The following is a 16,724-nucleotide window of genomic DNA, read 5'->3' on the forward strand; positions in this document are numbered from 1 at the left end:
CACCAGATGAAGTATGAAGAGCTACTGCCCTGTATTTCCACACTTTTCCCTCTCGTTTAGCAGAGGCATCAGTAAACCAGGAATTCACTGATTGTTCAGGGGAGAAAGGAGGGGCCACTTTAATTACTGAGGCAGGTTTATCGTGGCTGTTAGCCAAATTCTCAGTTTCTTGTATAGCCAGATTTTTTACAGCTCCTTATGTTACAGAGAAGATGTTACAGTAATGTTCTATCTGGGCATACCACTTCCTGACTGAGGATCTCTGGGCCACCCCGTCAGGGGGAGGGGTCCCGCTGGTGACTGCTTTAATAACTTTGAAGGGGCCTCTTAATACAATTGGTTGTTGACATGTAATTTTCTCCACTTCTATGAGAGCTATACTAACAACAAAAAGCCCCTTCTCCCAGGTAGTGTATCTTTTTTCAGCATCTTTAAAACCACGAGAATAAAAACCAACCGGCCTTGTAGGACCTTCTGGGCCCTTTTGCCATATGTGCACTGATAGTCCCGAGGTAGCAAATCCCCATTCTACCTGGAAAGGATCTGTGGGATGGATAGGGCCTAGGGCTTGATGTGCAGTTGCTTCAAAAATCAGAAGTCGTAGTGCTTCCTCCTGAGAAGGGGTCCAATCCCATTTTACTCTTTTCCTCAGCAAGTGTCTTGGTTTGAAAGACAGGTATGGTCTAAGGAAAGGCAGGAGCCCCTTTTCTGCGATGCAGAGTGCAACCCCCCTCCCTTTTAATTATTTTAGGTCCAATTCAGACACCTTCAGGCAGGAGATATGGGGATAAGAATAACAGTTTTTTACTGGTATCTAACAAAGCAGAAAAACAACAACAGCTATAAAAATTGGCAACAGAAACAGTCTAGCTCCGCTCCAGTCCCTTCTGGCCGCAGGCCGTCTCCCTGTGCTGTTACCGGTGCTGTGGGGGCAGGGCAGGTCCCGCGCAGTTGAAGAGGGCTGGAGTGATGGCGGCCGTGGCCCAGGGGAGAGAGGGGATGGGGAAAGTGACTTCCCCCTCACGGTGTCGGTCGTGGTGCTCAGCAGAGTGTCCGGAGGTAGTAGGGTGAGCTAGGAGAGCAGCAGAGCGATGTCCAAAGGCAGGGAGCGTGGATCTCAGTGCTGGGATGGCAGGGGAAGATGCCAGATCAGAGCCCAGGTTGTCTTCCCACTCCACGAGCCAAGCGAGAGAGAGAGGGCCCAGCTCCAGACACCCCCGTCCCACCTTTCCTTTTCCGGTTCCCCCTCCCTCCCCCTCCAGCCACCCCCCTACGAGAGAACATTATCTGTCGTTTTAAGGTGTAGCCACAATTACTTAGCATAACAATGGGAGAAAATTCCACTGAAAGAAAAGGGCTTAATTCAACCTCCAACATTATCCACCCCTGAATTTCTCCCATACTAATATGCTATATCAAATTAAACTGTTACATTATATATACATACATGCAGTTAGAGACATAGGCACAGTACTATAGGTATTTCACCCTAAAACAAGGTCTCCTTGGGGTATGCATCTGGTCTCTCCATTCTTTTGCATCACCCACCAGGTGCAACCCAGTCCTTGAGCGAATACAACTCCATGGATGGGATTGTCTTTGCTGGAGGCAGGATTCACCCAAACAGTTTTTCCTAGCATACCTCTCATGTGTACCACTGGAACCTTATCTCCATTTGATATTCCCAAGGGCTCAGATTGGGCAGGGCCTGCTCGGTTAGTGGAACCTCGGGTGTTCACTAACCAGGTGGCCTTTGGTAGATTAATCTCCCAGTTCTTGAAAGTTCCCCCACCCAGTGCCTTCAAGGTGGTTTTAAGCAGGCCATTGCACCGTTCAACTTTCCCTGCAGCTGGTGCATGGTAGGGGATATGGTACACCCACTCAATGCCGTGTTCTCTAGCCCAGGTGTTTATAAGGCTGTTCTTGAAATGAGTCCCATTGTCTGACTCAATTCTCTCAGGGGTACCATGCCTCCAAAGAACTTGTTTTTCCAGGCCCAGGATGGTGTTCCGAGCAGTGGCATGAGGCACAGGATAGGTCTCCAACCATCCAGTGGTGGCTTCCACCATGGTCAGTACATAGCGCTTGCCCTGGTGGGTTTGAGGCAGTGTGATGTAGTCAATCTGCCAGGCCTCTCCATACTTATATTTGGACCATCGCCCCCCATACCAGAGGGGCTTCACCCGCTTGGCTTGCTTGATGGCAGCACACGTCTCACAGTCATGGATAACTTGAGAAATACTGTCCATGGTTAGATCCACCCCTCGGTCTCGTGCCCACTTATAGGTGGCATCTCTGCCCTGATGACCTGAGGCATCATGGGCCCATCGAGCCAGGAACAACTCTCCCTTGTGCTGCCAGTCTAAATCTATCTTCGACACCTCTATCTGTGCCGCCTGATCTACCTGCTCATTGTGTCGGTGTTCCTCATTAGCCTGACTCTTGGGGACATGGGCATCTACGTGACGGACTTTCACAGGCAGCTTCTCTACCCGGGTGGCAATGTCTTTCCATTCATTGGCAGCCCAGATTGGTTTTCCCCTACGTTGCCAGTTAGCCTTTTTCCACCTTTCCAGCCATCCCCACAGAGCATTGGCTACCATCCATGAATCAGTGTAAAGGTAGAGTTTTGGCCACTTCTCTCTTTCAGCAATGTCCAGGGCCAGCTGAACAGCTTTGAGTTCAGTAAGTTGACTCGATCCACCTTCTCCTTCGGTAGCTTGTGCGACCTGTCGTGTGGGGCTCCATACGGCTGCTTTCCACTTCCGGTTCATCCCCACGATGCGGCAGGAACCATCAGTGAAAAGAGCATAGCATGTTTCATCTGCTGGCAGTTGGTTATATGGTGGGGCTTCTTCGGCCCGGGTCACCTGTTCCTGTTCCTCTTCGTCAGCAAGACCAAAGTCTTCCCCTTCCGGCCAGTTGGTAATTATCTCCAAAATCCCAGGGCGATTCGGGTTTCCAATACGGGCACGTTGTGTGATGAGGGCAATCCATTTACTCCATGTGGCGTCAGTGGCATGGTGGGTTGAGGGAACCTTTCCTTTAAACATCCACCCCAGCACTGGCAGTTGGGGTGCCAGGAGGAGTTGTGTTTCCGTGCCAACCACCTCTGAGGCAGCTTGGACCCCTTCATAGGCGGCCAAGATCTCCCTCTCCGTCGGAGTGTAGTTGGCCTTGGACCCTCTGTAGCTTCGGCTCCAGAACCCCAGTGGTCAGCCTCGTGTCTCACCAGGCACCTTCTGCCAAAGGCTCCAGGACAGACCATGGTTCCCGGCTGCAGAGTAGAGCACGTTCTTCACATCTGGTCCCGTCCTGACTGGGCCAAGGGCTACTGCATGAGCAATCTCCTGCTTGATCTGGGCAAAGGCTTGCTGCTGCTCAGGGCCCCAGTGGAAATTGTTCTTCTTGCGGGTGACCAGGTAAAGAGGGCTCACAATCTGGCTGTACTCAGGAATGTGCATTCTCCAAAAGCCTATGGCACCTAGGAAGGCTTGTGTTTCCTTCTTGCTGGTTGGTGGAGACATTGCAGTGATCTTATTGATGACCTCACTGGGGATCTGGCGCCGTCCATCTTGCCACTTTACTCCCAGGAACTGGATCTCTTGGGCAGGCCCTTTGACTTTGCTCTTTTTAATGGCGAAGCCGGCTCCCAGCAGAATCTCAATGATCTTTTCTCCTTTCTGAAATACTTCCATTGCCGTATCCCCCCACACAATGATGTCATCAATGTACTGCAGATGTTCTGGAGCTCCACCCTTCTCCAGTGTAGCCTGGATCAGCCCATGACAGATGGTGGGGCTGTGTTTCCACCCCTGGGGCAGTCGGTTCCACATGTATTGCACACCCCTCCAGGTGAAAGCGAACTGAGGCCTGCACTCTGCTGCCAGAGGAATGGAGAAGAATGCATTGGCGATGTCAATGGTGGCGTACCACTTTGCTGCCTTGGACTCCAGCTCGTACTGCAGTTCCAGCATGTCCGGCACGGCAGCGCTCAGTGGTGGAGTCACCTCATTCAATGCACGATAGTCCACTGTTAATCTCCATTCTCCTTCAGATTTACGCACAGGCCAGATGGGGCTGTTGAAGGGTGAGTGGGTTTTGCTGACCACCCCTTGGCTCTCCAGCTCACGGATCATCTTGTGTATGGGGATCACGGCATCTCGATTCGTCCGGTACTGCCGGCGGTGCACTGTTGAGGTAGCAATTGGCACCTGTTGCTCTTTCACTCTGAGGAGTCCCACTGCAGATGGGTTTTCTGATAGCCCAGGCAGGGTGTTCAACTGCTTAATGCCCTCTGCTGCCACAGCAGCTATTCCAAAAGCCCACCTGAGTCCCTTTGGGTCTTTGTAATAGCCATTCCTGAGGAAGTCTATGCCTAGGATACATGGTGCCTCTGGGCCAGTCACAATTGGATGTTTCTGCCACTCTTTCCCAGTCAGGCTCACCTCAGCCTCCAGCAGAGTCTATTCCTGAGATCCCCCTGTAACCCCAGCAATTGAAACAGGTTCCTTCCCGACATGTCCTGATGGTATTAATGTACATTGTGAACCAGTGTCAACCAATGCTCTGTGTTCCTGTGGCTCTGATGTGCCAGGCCATTGGATCCACACCGTCCAAAAGATCCGGTTTTCCCGTGCCTCTCCCTGGCTAGAGGCAGGGCCCCTCTAGCCCTGGTTATTATTTCTCTCCTGGGCATACATACTGGAGGTTCCTTCAAGGGGATCTGACAGATCATCCTCCCTTCTGTAATACCCTGCACCTCCATGGGAGGCTGAGGCTACCCTCACTTTAGTGGAGTTCCCTCTGTTGGTGTTCCCCTCCCTGAGTTGGCGCACCCGTGCTGCCAGGACAGAAGTGGGTTTCCCATCCCACCTTCTCATGTCTTCCCCGTGGTCACGTAGAAAAAACCACAGGTCAGCACGTGGGGTGTACCCTCTCTCCCTAGCTGGGGGGCGTTGGGCTCTACTTTTGGGGTCCATGACTCGCACTGGTGCTGCACTGATCTTCCTCACCTCTTCCCTTATCTCCTTCATCTCCTCCTTAAACTCCTCTCTGAGGTCCTTAGCCACAGCAGAGACATGAGCCTGCACTGGGCCAGCCATCATACTTTGATAATTCCTGAGTCTGTTGGCAACAGAGCCCACTGTCACTTGGTTGGTATCAGCATCAATCATTGCAATAAAGGGGGTATATTGAGATGGGCCCAGGTTTGCCAGATTCCACAACATCTGCCCTGTGCACCTGACCTTGTCAGGGTCATTGTCATGCTGTCCATCCCTCCCAAAGAGCACCTCCAGTACTGCCACTTCTCTCAGCTTTTGGATCCCTTCCTCAAGGGTATTCCAACGTGTTCTCTGGTGGTACTCCTGCATTCTTTCCCTGTGGACAAATCTCTCTCTCACACTCATTAAAAGTCGCTCCCAGAGGGAAAGGAGACCTGTCTCCCTTACAAATACCTGGTCCACACCTGAGTCCTGGGTCAAGGCTCCCAAATTCCTTGCCTCAGTACCATCCAGTTGCACACCTGTACCCATAAGGTCCCAGACCCGCAGTAACCAGGTTGTAAAAGCCTCACGGCCCCGTCGTACAATGTCTTTTCGCAGGTTACGGAGACTCTCGTATGACAGGGACTTGGTGATGATCTCAACTTCTGGCTCCCCTGCTGGTTGTGAGGGGCCCCCTTCCTGACCCTTATTATCTAGGTGCCTTGTTTTCATCTTAGACTTCCTAGTTTCCACAGGGGCAACTGCTGCTGGCTGTGAGTGCCCTTGCAGTTCAGCTGGAACCTGGACAGATGTAACATCTGTGGGTCCCACTGCTGCACCATCAGAGTCTCCCTCTTTAAGGCAGGGGGAGGGTTTCTCACCAGCTGGGGAGAGGTACTCCTTCAGCATCTGGCCCATCTCACGTATCTCCTTTGCTAGCACCCCCACCCATTCTGGGTGGTTCCTTTCCGAGGTGGGCTGTGGAGCAGGGTCAAACTCTGGGGTAACCTCCCTAGTCTCTGGGATAGGATCAGGCTCTGGGGTAACATCACTAATCCCTGGGGTAGGTATCAGGGTTGTTATCCAAGTCAATCTTCCCTTATCTCTGAATGTTAGATAGAACAGGTTTAACAGGGATATAAGCAACACTAGCCACAATATAATGTCATTAGCATTTAAAGTGGATTGAAACCCCTTGAAGACTGGTGGGGTGAACTTCAAAAACCCTGTGATGGGTTGAGAAAAAATTTCACCTGCTGCCACTTCCTCACAGTAAGTACCATTATTGAAGTAGCCCCAGAAACACACACTTAGAGTGTGATAGCTCTGAATCCATGTGGCCATCTTCCAGAGAAAATTAAAAATCCATGAATTCCTCAACTGATCAACCCACATAATAAACTGGATAATAGCCACAGTAACCTTGGTTATGAAACTCATGTTTAGAAAAGGGCTTGCAAATGGGAGAGATATAGCAGTGACCACATGGAGGCCAATCCAGGGTAAGCTGGACAGCATGGTGTCACCTACCACAAGCTTGGGTAATTTAAGAACTGTTATCCCCTTTTCTACCCCTCTCTCAATGCCCTCAGGCAATGCCCCACGTTGGGCGCCAAAAGCTGTCTTGGTTTGAAAGACAGGTATGGTCTAAGGAAAGGCAGGAGCCCCTTTTCTGCGATGCAGAGTGCAACCCCCCTCCCTTTTAATTATTTTAGGTCCAATTCAGACACCTTCAGGCAGGAGATATGGGGATAAGAATAACAGTTTTTTACTGGTATCTAACAAAGCAGAAAAACAACAACAGCTATAAAAATTGGCAACAGAAACAGTCTAGCTCCGCTCCAGTCCCTTCTGGCCGCAGGCCGTCTCCCTGTGCTGTTACCGGTGCTGTGGGGGCAGGGCAGGTCCCGCGCAGTTGAAGAGGGCTGGAGTGATGGCGGCCGCGGCCCAGGGGAGAGAGGGGATGGGGAAAGTGACTTCCCCCTCACGGTGTCGGTCGTGGTGCTCAGCAGAGTGTCCGGAGGTAGTAGGGTGAGCTAGGAGAGCAGCAGAGCGATGTCCAAAGGCAGGGAGCGTGGATCTCAGTGCTGGGATGGCAGGGGAAGATGCCAGATCAGAGCCCAGGTTGTCTTCCCACTCCACGAGCCAAGCGAGAGAGAGAGGGCCCAGCTCCAGACCCACCCCGTCCCACCTTTCCTTTTCCGGTTCCCCCCCCCCCCCCCCCCCTCCAGCCACCCCCCTACGAGAGAACCTTATCTGTCGTTTTAAGGTGTAGCCACAATTACTTAGCATAACAATGGGAGAAAATTCCACTGAAAGAAAAGGGCTTAATTCAACCTCCAACAGCAAGTCATAAAGGGGTCTGGCAATAATTGAAAAATCGGGGATGTGTTTTCTCCAAAACACTAATAATCCCAGAGCTTGCTGAAGCTCTTTCCTGGATCCGGGCTTTTTAATTTGATCCAGGGAAGTTAGGGTATCAGGTGGAATACATGTCATACCTCCTTTCCACCAAATCCCTAAAAACTTCACTTCCTGTGAGGGTTTTTGAATTTTTTCTGGGGGAATTTGTAAGTCAAGGCTTTCCAGATGAGAGATTATTTTCTGTTGGGTATCCCCCACTACTTCTATTTCATCCCCTCCCACCAGAATATCATCAATGTATTGATAGACGGCTACATTGTCAGGTTTGGGTATTTTTTCTAATTCCTGTGCTAAAGCATGGTGGGCTAGAGTAGGGGAGTGTTTATAGCCTTGAGGAAGCCTAGTGAAGGTGTATTGCTGTCCTTCCCAGGTGAAGGCAAAACGGTCCATGTCCTCTGGCTGTATAGGTATCATAAAGAACATGTCTTTGACATCTATAGTTGCCATGATTGTATGAGCCTTTTCCTGAATTGAAGTTATAAGTACAGCTAAATTTGGGACAGCTGCTGTGAGAGGATCTGTGTTTGCATTTAGTCTGCGAAAATCTACTGTCAGCCTCCACTTTCCGTTAGGTTTACGGACTGGCCACACTGGAGAGTTAAAGGGAGAATGAGTGTCAATTATCACTCCCTGATTTCTCAGGTCCTGAATAACTGGCTTGATTCCTTCTTTGGCACCAGTGGGAAGTGGGTATTGTTTCACATTAGTAATTTTACTGAAAGGTAAGGAGGGTGCGGTTTGGAGCAGACTAATATTAAAACGTGGTGTGCCAAAAGACCAGAGACAACCCTCCTCATCTTCCCACTGTCTCCCAGCAAGGACATCCATTCCTAATAAATCATTTGGAATATCTCCAATTACAATTTTAATAAGTAACAAATTCTCTTCTCCAGGTAGTAAGATTTTTATCAGAGCTATATCCATAGCTTCTGTGGTCCCCAAGGCATTAAGGACAAAGCATTGTCTCCTCGTTGGAACAACTCCACATTTCTGTGCAGCTTTTCTTGTTAGTGCAGAAATTTGGGCTCCAGTGTCAACCACAAAGGTGACAGGTGACCTTCTAGGACCAACTATTGCTGTTATCAGGAGGTCCCCAGTTTTGGGATTTCTGGTGAGCGTTCTAAGAAATAACCAGTTTCCCCCCCCATCCCTCGGCCCACCCACGAGAGATGGGGTTTCTAGTTTCCCTGCTTCTGAAACCGTTTCAGTTCCATTCCCAAAGACTGAGAAGGAGGAAACTCTGACTCAGCTCTCAGAACCTGTAGAGGACATTGATTTGGCTCACTGCCCAGAATCTGTGGAGGGGTTAAGTTTGACTCACTCCACGTGGTGGAGGAGGGGGTGCACTAGGCTGAACAGTAGGAGAGTTTGATGTAAGGATCTTAGGGCAATGCCAATTCACAACAATTTTTATCAACTTGTCAAGTGGTAAGCCATCCATAACATCTTTAGGAATTTGTTTCTTTAACCCCAACGACCACCAGTACTGACAAGAAGTATTCAACTTCCCCTTTTCTGGCTTATCACTACTAGGAGAAATGATGTGTCTAACACCTTTGGTTTTCTCCACTTTATCCTCTGGGATTTTTACGGGTTGTGATAGGTTGACTTAGGAAGAAGAAACTCAGAAGAGATTCTTCCTAAGGGAATTTCCTCTGTGGGGGTTGGGATACCTGCAACAGCCAATTAGAGAAAGTTAGTTCGCTCCGTGAACACACATTTTGAGGAAGGTAATCCGGAACTGACCCTCTTTGTCTTCCGGCGGCTGAGCAGGTAACATCAACCCGAGCTTCCCCCTCCCCCATGCGGGGAGGGGGAGGCTCGGGAGGCCACTTGGGCCCCGTTTGCCAACGAGGGGGACCCGATGGCCAGAGGGAGAAAAAGTTGTGTGATAAGACCTTCACAGCTTCTTCCTCCACGAGCCTGCGGCTCTGGCGTGGGGGGAGGCCGACTCTTGCTGCTGCCGGCCGGGCCTGGCCTGCCCGGGTGGCCATGAGCAGTGTGGGGCTGCAGCCCAGCCCCAGAAAGGCTGATTGACACCTCAGCTGCCCCTCCAGCACGGCCTAAGCCTGGCCCAACTCTTGTAGTTGTGTTAAACTTTAACTCTTTAGTGCTCAGATAAGATTTGCAAAGCCTCCAGCCTTTCCTTTGAATATGAAAGGGAATAAGAAGATTTCTGAAGTCAGTGATGTAAGAGCTAAGTTTTTAATATGGAAGGAGAATGAGAAGATGTTGAAATGGCTGAAAATCTTTTTGTGAAATTGTAGGAATGAACTGATTACCGAATATTCCTATAAACCATGGAAAGAGACATGGGGGGATGGAAATGTTCCATTTAATAGATGATTTGACTAAAGAGCACCTGTGTTGAGAATTTCTGTCCTGAGAAAAGAAAGGGATTTTGGTTATCTGAAGATAAAGCCTGAGCAGAGAAAAAGGAGACAGAGAGAATCTTTGCTGTTGAACATTTCATTCTTAAAAGTAATACCCCATGAGACAGACATGGCCCACATCTACAGCTTTGGGATGGTTGTAGAGTTGGGAGGAGCGTCACGGTTGCAGGTTCCCGGGCGGATGCAAATCGTGAAAGATAAAACCACAAGAGAACTGTTTTTTTCCTTCTTGTGGGAAAAATCCCTACAACTTCAACAAGAAGAAGCTTCTCTCTCCAGAAGTGAACTGAGAAAGACTAAATTAGGCACTGACCGAAGTATTTGTTATATGTTTGTTTTGTTGTTATGAAGATTGGGAGAGGGAGGGAAGGAGTGATCTAAAAAATCTTATTCTGAAATTTTTTTTTCCCTCTCTTTTTGTTTGTGTAGTTAATAAATTTCCTTTTATACTCTCTCAAGTTTTAGGCCTGCCTTGCTCTTTTGCTCCTGGTTCTGTCTCACAACAAGAAAAATAAGTTTATTCAAATTGGCAACTCAAACTCAAGACATTAATTTGGTGTGTTAGCTGGGAAAGTCAAAATTAAACCAAGACACGGGTCCATATTTCCTACTGAAATTCAGCAATTCCTCCGCAACTTCGCTCCATGTCCAAATTTTACGGTTATTGTCCGGAGACTCTGGAGTCTGTCTAGGAGGGGTTTCATAGGGAGGGAAAGAGTCCACGGAACCAGATCGCTCACGTGAGTTTCCAAGAAATCTATCTAATCTTTCTACAGGTGTCATGGATGTGATAGTTTTTTGAAGGAGAATTGCGGTAGATTTGAGTGTTTCTGGGAGACCACGGATTAAAGGGGTCATGATTTCAGGCATTACAGGTGATTGCATAGGTGATTCATAGGTGGTAGTCAGTTTTCTCTCATGTATCATTTGCAAGCAAGCAGCTTTGTGAATGTTTTCCAAAAGTTGGTCGGGAGTACCGACTAAAGCTATAGGGTCTCCCCTTTCCAGGGGGTTAAGCCCCCCGGCCCAGAAAGCTGCACGTTGGGTCAAGGACCACGGGTAGCTCTTATCTCTGGTTGTTAAGAAAACTCCATGTCCCCAATACCCACTAGCTTCGCTTTCTGATAATTTAATCTGATCTCCCCCAGTAAGAGACACTCAAAATACATATTCAGTCTCTGTTTCATGAGGGAGTCGCCCATATTCTTTTTTCAGTTTTGCTAATTCAGTGGCAGAATATGGGATTTCTTTTGTAGATATGTTTGGTTCAAAATCATCAGGACCAAGATAAGTATATTGTGTTTTAACCATAGGTCTCAATTTTGGACAGCAGTTTTCCCCAAGATTTTTCATTACAGTTAGCTCCTTTTGGGGATAAATTTGATTAATGTGAACAATTTCCTTCTCCTCTGTTTCTGTGTGTGTTTCATTCTGCTTTAATTTTTTGGTACATTCTTCTCTTAGGGCAGCCTGTAGCATATGATTTTCATCTCGCAACAAGTGGTTCTCATTTTGCAGAATTTGAACAAGATTTTGCAAAGAATCTATAATTGTGCTTTCTTCACTCACTCGCTTAGAGCGAGTTTCTATGGCTGCCGTAAGACAAGCTCCCAAAACTGAGCAGAGTATGGTTTTATTTTTGCCCAGTTTGAACCTTGACTCATGTTGCAAAGAATATATTCTATCAATCACATTCTCCAGATTAAACCAATTATTGTTCGCCCATTCCTCCCCACCTTGGGACGGTCTGGCGCTATACTTAGCTAATAGAGCATAAAATGCAGCTTTATCTGTTACAGTGGAATTCTCAGTCATTTTGTGAAAGGACAAGTAAAAACCACAACAGGGAGGTCTATTGCTTAAGTTACCACACACAACGAAACAGCTTCCGCTGTGTGCCCCCCTTTGCTTCCCTGTGTGGGTGAAGAGACCAAACTACTTGGGAGGTACTCCTTAGTTACAAAACACCAGGTTGTCTCTTCACTGCACCAAGTAGTCAAACATCATAAAAAACAACAACAACAACAACAACAACAACAACAGTGTCCCGCCTTTTGCACCAGTAGATCTTTTGTGAAATTCTGACGACAGAACCCTCAAGCGAGTCTGGGGATGCTCCACACCAAGGTGTCTGCAGTCTGCGGGAAATCAGAAAAACCCCCCTTGCTTTCTAGACAGGCTCACCCATCCAAGGTGGCCAGCTAGGTGCGGCTGGAGTAAGACTTCCTTCCCCTGATACAGACTACAGACAACCTTGCATCCCTTCTGTCTGCCAGAAAATCCTATCTGTCACGCCAATTTAATGTCACGATCCGCTATTAATGCAGAGCGGGGGTCGTGATGGTTCTTTTGATCTCAAAGGTGCAAACAGGCAAAATGCAGGGGACAAAACCAGTTTATTCAACAGCAGAAAATCAGTTTAATCAACAACAGCAATGCATTTCATCAAATGCCAACAATTCAGTTACGGTAAAGGGGAGAGGTATAGGATAGGGAAAGGGGAAGGAAAGGAAGGGATGGGAGAATAGCTACCAACAGACGAGACGGGCGTCCTCACGGGTCATCCGATAGACGAGTCTTCATCCGTGGGGAGATCTCAGGGGTTTTCTCCAGGGGGTCTTCATCAGTGGAGAGATCTCAAAGGGTCTTTTCCAGAGGGTCGCTCTTTTATAGTCCTTCTCCAAAGCGAGTGGCTTCTGGCCAAAAGGTGGGAAGATTTATGGACCATTGTGTGGTGCTGCAGGAGACAGGTACAGACAAGCAGTCCTCAGTTGATACAACACAGTCTCTGGTTGGTGCCACAACAGCACAGTCCAGTGAACACAATACACCAGCACACAGTCACGAGCATCCACCTGGCCTGGCCAGTAAACCATTGTTCGGAGTCAGCCTGGGTGGGGTTCTCAAGGTCTCCTTGCGACGGTCGGGAGGCAAAATCGAGGGGAACTTCGGACTGACCCTTACACTATGGAAAGAAGAAAAGGAAGGCAGGAATGCAGGAAGGAAGGAAGGAAGGAAGGAAGGAAAAGGGAAAAAAAGGAACAAAGAAAGGGAGACAGTTAGCAGAAGAGGCTGATGCCTTAAACTCATCAGGTGCAATCCTTGCATGAGAAGGCATTACCTACTCAGCAAAGAGAGAGCTTTACCACTACTTGTCACTCTGCAGTGCTGTCAGCTGAACAGAAGAGGCAAGAGGAGAACGTGAGGCAACAGAAAAATACCATTTAACTCTGAAACTGCGGGTGTGCTTCTGTGGGATCAAAGGATCTCAGGGAGCAAGCATAACACATCTGCTTTCTTATCAGATCCTCTTAGCAGCACCTTCCTGCCATTTGCAATGGCAATACAATAACAGTATTTGCCTTTCTTGAACTAACAGGGAAGCCAGAACAAAACACCTCATGCTTCCTATTGGTAATTCTATACTATATGTATGCACAGGGGCAGCTAGTTCATCTTGTGTTCTTGGATGCTATTAATGGGAATTTAATCATCACAGTAAGGGGAATTTGGTGGCTTTGGTTGATTTTGCCACTAGGAAATCACAGTTCTCTTCAGGAAGAAATTTGGAAGTCATTAAGCCTCAGAAAACAGTATTTGAGTAATCTCCAGAAGAAGTTTAGGAAGCCTAAATATATTAGCTAAAGACCTCTGAAATGCTTCTAGCAAAGTCTTAAGTTAATGAGAAATAGATGTTTGGGATTCTCCAGTGATGAATATTAGCCAACTCTTTGGCTTTGTATTGTGCACCTAAGACCAAACAAAACTGTTTCACTGGATAATCGGAGCTCTTTTGATCTCAGGGAAGAAGCCTTTAAGCCACAGGAAGTTTGCAATACTCATTCCTATTGGACAACCTCAGGATACCCAGTACAGTCATTTCCCCAGGCAAGCCAGGGCAGTGGTCACAGCACCAAGCCTGACAGAGCTTGAGAAGCGTTTGGACAATGCTCTTGGGCACATGGAGTGACTCTTGGCATGTCCTGCACATGGCTAGGAGCTGGAATCAATAACCCTTATGGGTCCCATACAACTCTGTGCATTCTATGATGCTTTGGATTTCATCCACACATTGAGGTAATTTAATATTTTCTTCAGTTTCCACTCTTTTGTGGTTTTAGCTTTATAGACAGACACAAAAGAGTTTTCCTGTCTCAGGAGGTGAAATGAAGATCATTACCTTGTGTCCTTGTGATGTCGGAGAAGGGAGACGCGGACACCATATGGTCATCAGCAAAGTCTCGTTTATTGATACGCAGAGTGGCGATTAAATACAATGCTTAATTAGCTCATGCATAGTGCAAAATCTTAGCTCCTCATTGGTCTAGATGTGCTGCTTAGCTAAGCACTTCGGCATTCATGTTTTTCTCAATTCTACGTGCCTTCCTTATCTCAAGGACACTGTATCCCTGAGACTGAGGCCTGCTTTGCTAGCCTCACCAAGTTGATCTGACTATGGCCTTTTTCTTCTAGCCATTCCTGCACCAGGCTCTCTACACTTCCCCCGTTTTCTTTTTGAGCTAAAAGAGTGGCATGCCAAGCTTTGCTAACAGTCTTTTGAATAAAATTTTGTAAGCAAGTTATCAAGCAAGGTAGCACAAACAGTCCTACAATGGAGCTTGAAGAGCGTCCCACTATTAGTCCTCCAAAAGCTTGTCCTTTGATGATCACCGGGCCACGAACTCCAGTTGGGATTTTGGTGGGGCGTGTTGTCAGCAAAGATGTCTTTACAGCGGCTGCCAGGTCGAGTCCCAGGCTCCCTGTTGTGGCTGGCTGGAGACAGGAGATGGCGCTGATGTCACGGCGGCTACTTGTGTCCGGGCACGGTCCGCCGGGAGTTTCCCGACTTGCGGCGGCAAGCTGACGTGTTGTGCGTGTTGCTTTGGCAGTTTTGGCACCACACTCCTGAGGCTCGGCAGTCCCGTCGGAAGTGGCCTCCGCTTCCGCATCTATAGCATCGCGCTGAAGGAGGCCGGTGGTCGCTCGATGGGGCCGGGGCCGCCGTAGAAGCATGGAGCGGAGCAAGAGCGGCTAACACCTGTGACTGTGTGGACTCGGCTTGTTTCTGCAGTCCCAAGCCTAATTCTTTTAGTGCATTAACCAAGAAAACCTGCGCCCCTGCCGGCTGTAGTGCCATCCTTTCCAATGCCTCTTCTATCGTCCAATTGGCCCCCAAAGTAGATAATACCCTTTTTGTTGCCTCATTGCTATTCTGCAACGCACATTGCTTTAGTAGCGCCCCTCTCATATACTCTGGGACTCCTGCCTTTTCAATAGCAGCAGTAGCCTTATCTACAAAGTCCTCAAAGGATTCATCCCTTCCTTGCTTTATTTCCATATACATGGGTATGCCTGAGCTATCCTTGACCTGATCGATGGCACTCCTTACTAGACGCATGGCTTCCCTAACCTTGTCGGGTCCTGAAATCATTTGAGCCTCTGTTCTGTGGTATTGACCCAATCCCATTAGTTCGTCTATGGTAATTCCAGCTAACGGATCTCCCGGGCCCCTCTGTGCTGCAACTGACTCCTGAACAAGAGCCTGCCAGTGGGCGTTAAATAGCAACTGCTGATGCTGCATGAAAATCAGCTTCACTATACTTCTCATATCATTTGGCAACAGCAGGTATGTATCAAACAAGAAATCTAGCATCTGCTTAGCTGGCTCACTCCGGAAACCAAACTGACTCACTGTCTGTCTCAGTTGGGCTAGCAGCTTCCAGTCGGGAGGCGAATACGCTCCCACTTGGACGGCTTGTCCCTGTTGATTTATACCCTGTGTATACGTGACGGGAAAAGCCCAGGCTTTCGCTGCGTCAACAGCGCCCTCGTCCCCAGTCTCCAAGCCGTGTCTGGCTAGCATACTCCACGCCTCCCCCCGCCGTCTTGCCATCTCCTCCCACAGGTCGCTTTCCGCCCTAGGGACCGGAGCTGGCTCCACGGCAGGCTTAGGGGCGCTAGGCTCAGACCGGCAAGGGGATTTTTCGCCGCTGGTCTGGGGCCCTTCGCCCTCGGAAGGCGGGGTTACTCCGCCTTCTGTAATTGTCTCTGCCGCCGCGGCGGAATTCTCCTCAAGCTCTTCTAAGGGGGGTGCTGAGGGCCAAGAGCAGCTGGCCATGTCTGCCATTCCTGCCGCCCCCCCAGCGACAGGTATGTCTACTCTGGTCGTGCTGGGTGCTCGGGGCTCATTATCGCCATACTGAGCATTTCTTTTATATGCCTCTACTGCCTCCCGAGCCGCCCTTCTCTCCGCCTGCTGCTTCAGTAGCGCGTTATGAACTACCCGCCAGATCTTTCCCAGCTTTTTTGCTGTTTTATCATCCTCTAATACCGCCTCCCACAGTGCATCCCCTAACTTACGCCACTCATTCAAATCATGCACGGTGTGAGGATTAGAGAATAAACCTTTAGCATAACCCCAGGCTAACAACCCCGGTATGTCCTTCCTGGGATTAATTTCTTTCAGCCCTAACTTATCTATATGTACTAAAAATAAATCATATGCTGCTTGCCTGTCCATTTTTTGTCGTCAGCGCTGTTGCAACTCTCCGGCTTCGGCAGCACGTATGGCCCAGGACCACCTTTGTAGCTCCTGGGGGTGTCTTCCCTACGTCGTTTGACACCGACCCGGTTGCAGCAGGCCCCAACTCTACTTCACCGACCGTGGCGCGTTCTCCCCCGTTTTCTTTTCAGCGACGGAGGGACGTCGGGGTTCACCATTTGTCGGAGAAGGGAGACGCGGACACCATATGGTCATCAGCAAAGTCTCGTTTATTGATACGCAGAGTGGCGATTAAATACAATGCTTAATTAGCTCATGCATAGTGCAAAATCTTAGCTCCTCATTGGTCTAGATGTGCTGCTTAGCTAAGCACTTCGGCATTCATGTTTTTCTCAATTCTACGTGCCTTCCTTATTG

This window comes from Sturnus vulgaris, chromosome 8 (assembly GCF_052056855.1).
Source record: "Sturnus vulgaris isolate bStuVul1 chromosome 8, bStuVul1.hap1, whole genome shotgun sequence".
In the NCBI taxonomy this organism is placed as follows: domain Eukaryota; kingdom Metazoa; phylum Chordata; class Aves; order Passeriformes; family Sturnidae; genus Sturnus; species Sturnus vulgaris.